We start from the raw sequence: 3675 nt of genomic DNA on the forward strand, positions 1-3675 counted from the left end.
TTTTTGTAATTACTGCACTTTTAACCTCTGCGTCATTTTTATTTATTGCTAACGTTCGTCGCCTGCACTTGTGTTTTGTTTGTTTTCTTGCCTAATATACGTTAATACCCAAAGTTTCCAAACTGCCTGCTTCAGTTTTCCCATATCTAACTATGTTAATCAGAATTTTTATTGCTTCATTTAGATAACCCTTTCTGAGCTTTTCATTCAGGTTACATTCATGTCTGCGAATACATGTTTAATAAGGAGGGTGTGCACTTTTCAATATGGTGAGCATTAGTACCAAATAGAGAAATGGCGCGCAGGAATATGACTTCGCGAAGGGCAGCAAATTTATGTAAAAACCGCGTCCCGTTGCCTACTGTGATCGATCAAGCACTCGGAACCGTGAAGGCAAGACTCGCTCCTGGGTGCAAAAACATTTTCGAACTTGGTTGAGCATGTTTTTAAAAAAGAGCGGGCCCGTCCGGGATTTGAACCCGGGACCTCTCGCACCCAAAGCGAGAATCATACCCCTAGACCAACGGTCCACGAGTTTTGCAGGTTTAGAAACACGTACTTCAGTAAGATATCAAGAAATCCGGTTTTAATATTCGTTTCGGTTCTGTTCCTCACCCGAGAGCCATCTTCGTATTCACGCAGCCCTCCGCTACAGCTAGTTAAAATTCCTTTGGCGTTGCGTCTGTTCTTTCGGACCGTGCTATTCAGGCGCTCTTAATTTTTTTGCAGAATCTCGCAACCGTAGCATCGGATAAGGAATACAATAAGGATGTGGGCAAAGCAAGGCGTAGAAGGGTACAAATACAAAGATATTTAAACTGCATGCGTAAGTAAGGCGGAGCATACACTGTGCCTCGCTCACGAGATACAGAGACATTCTGAGTGAATGCCTGAGAACAATTAACGGGCCCGCCAACCTATGAAAAGAAAACCTGGCGCCTCCTCTGGGAGACACGGCGGTGTAAAGAGCGAAAGCGGCTGTTCATAGACAGGGAGGGAACACTGCTCCCCCACAACAAAATATCGCAACTGCAAAAGTGCAGGTGCTTCAAAGGCTTAGGTCACAGGTGCAGTATGGGTGCAAAGTGTAATATGAAATACGGCTGTTCGCATGTTCAGACAAATCGACTCTAAATTATCAGCGCCGCTAGAAAAATAATCCGCATTCTCGTTGCTGCGGTCTTAAATGATGCGCTCTGGCGAAAGGATCCGAAAGGCGGAGCGCGATCTGCGCCCATGACGTGGTCACTATGACGCGGTTTTGCGCCGCGCGTCTGTTTCCATTATTAATTAGGGGCGACGTCGTGCTTTCCGTTTCTGCGGCGATGGACGCGGCGGCTGAGTGACGTCATACCTGTCACGTGGTTTCTCCTCGGTTCAAGGTCGAACTCGCGCACACGGCGAAGAAGCTACTAAGGGAAGCAGTTAAAGCTTTCGCTTTTAAACAAAGATCTAAGGCGAATTAGTGCGACACCATGGTGAACCACAAATGGTAAGGACTTGGGTTCGAACCCGACCGCGGCGGCTGCGTTTTTATAGAGGAAAAACGCTAAGGCGCCCGTGTGCTGTGCGATGTCAGTGCACGTTAAAGATCCCCAGGTGGTCGAAATTATTCCGGAGCCCTCCACTACGGCACCTTTCTTCTTTCACTCCCTCATTTATCCCTTCCCTTACGGCGCGGTTCAGGTGTCCAAAGATATATGAGACAGATACTGCGCCATTTCCTTTCCACAAAAACTAATTATTATTATAAGGGCTTGTAGCGACACTTGACTTCTAGCTCATTTGAATGTCAACCGGCAACGCATGGAGAAACTGGCTTTATCCAGCGTAGTGGAGCTTTCGCTTCAAAACTCTATGGCCCCCGCTGCACGCTGTCAAAATATTGTCAGGCCCGTTGTTTTAAGGCGTTCACTCAGTACGTCCCTGTGTTTCCCGAGTGAGGCCTGGCGCATTCTCCACCATACGCGTGCCAATTTGAATATCTTTGCATCTGTTTATTTCTACTGCTTGCTTCGACCACATCTTTATGGCATTCCTTGTGAGATGCAACGGTTGTGAAATTCTTAAAACATGCAAGTTCCCTGAACAGTACAGTGCGATAAAAAAAAACTCAACCCCTGTAGAATTTTGACTACCTGTAGCGGAAGGCTGCTGATTACAAAGATGACTCTCGGCTCAAGAATTAGACCAAAAGAAATCGCGAAACCAGATTGTTGGATATTTTACGTGAATGTGTTATTTTATGCCGACAGCACACGTGGCCCGTTGGTCTAGGAGTATGATTCTCGCTTTGGGTGCGAGAGGTCCCTGGTCCAAATCCCGGACGGGCCCTTTTGTAGCGATAGCTACATTACGGTAGCATTTCGAGCCTTCAGAGTGACGGCGCGCAACCTTGTCGCTGCGCCGCCAAGCTGTAACGTGGTTGGTCACATGGTGCGGAGCCGCTGCCGGCGGCGCCGCGCCTTGGCTGATCCCGTGGTTCGTCACGTGACCAAGTTGCACTCGGCCAGCTGTAGCTATCGCGTCACTCCAGGTTACACCATAGCTGAACCACCACCATTTTTTTTTCTACAGCAATGTTCATCTTGCAGAGTTTGTGCTGGCCGGAGGTAGAATCCAGAAAGATTTTCGCACTTATACAGGTAAGTGCAGCCCTTGCAACCACGGATTCTAAGTGCTTGATCAATAATGATCTCCAACGCAGGACGGTTTCAAACAATTTTGCTGCCCCTGGCGAAGTCATGTTACAGCGCCCCGTCTCCTAGTTGGTATTACAACACATCATACTGAACACTTCAGACACTACGTATTAAATATGTATTCGCAGAACAAACTACGGTGTGAATGAATAATTCTGGAAGACCCACCGAACTGAAGCAATCAGAGAAAAAGAGTCGGCAGAGACACTTAGGACTGCTTACGTGTGAGAAGGCGTAGGCCCGCCCGTTCACTTTATGAACGTAGTCGCCGCGCACTGCAGCGTGATGTATCCCGATGCCACACAGCTGACAATCCTACGTCTGCATGGCTGTATGTAGCCGCTGCCGCGTCCCTTCTGCGCGCTAATTTCATGAAGGGTCGCCACCCTACAGCTGCCCGCGCTCCGCCTTGAGGGTATGACGCGACAGTCATAATGGGTTAATGCCCATATATGCAGAATTCGTCTATCTCTGCTTAATATTCATAGATACTCGGGAGCCCTCATCAGACTCCTGGCACTGTGGCGTAGCTGTTAATCGGTGCCACTGCCCTGTGATGGCATTTGCTGACAGCGGTGGAACTGGCTCGACTGCTTCTTTGGACTGCTTGTTTCGACTGCTTGCTCACGCAAAAGTTTCCGGAAACGCACCTTTGCGCAGACAAGCTGCCAATTCTGCAGTTTAATTGATTTGTTCTGGAGGCACGTTGACAGAAATTAGCAGCATGTCGCGGTGACGCGTGCGTCTATGTTGCCTTTAATTTAAATATATTGCTTCAAATCCGGCCACAGAAGCTAGTTTTCTCTAAAACTCGCAACCAAGCTTTTTAGATGTCATTTCTTGCCAGTGCAGTGACGTGAAGATATGTATATGAAGCGTTCTAGAGGGAATTACTCGCTCAGACGCTCGATCTGCGTCCGTGGGAAGGTGCAATAGGGCATGTCATGGTCGTCGAGCTCTCCTGGTGGCTCTG

The 3675-nt window shown here is 48.2% G+C and overlaps 1 non-coding gene across 1 annotated transcript; it reads right to left on the reverse strand.

Annotated features, from left to right (window-relative positions):
* Positions 1-458: 458 nt before the first annotated feature.
* Positions 459-530, reverse strand: TRNAP-UGG (transfer RNA proline (anticodon UGG)). The gene has a single exon. It is a non-coding gene; the product is annotated as a tRNA-Pro (tRNA).
* Positions 531-3675: the final 3145 nt, after the last annotated feature.

This window comes from Amblyomma americanum, chromosome 1 (genome assembly GCF_052857255.1).
Source record: "Amblyomma americanum isolate KBUSLIRL-KWMA chromosome 1, ASM5285725v1, whole genome shotgun sequence".
NCBI classification, from domain to species: domain Eukaryota; kingdom Metazoa; phylum Arthropoda; class Arachnida; order Ixodida; family Ixodidae; genus Amblyomma; species Amblyomma americanum.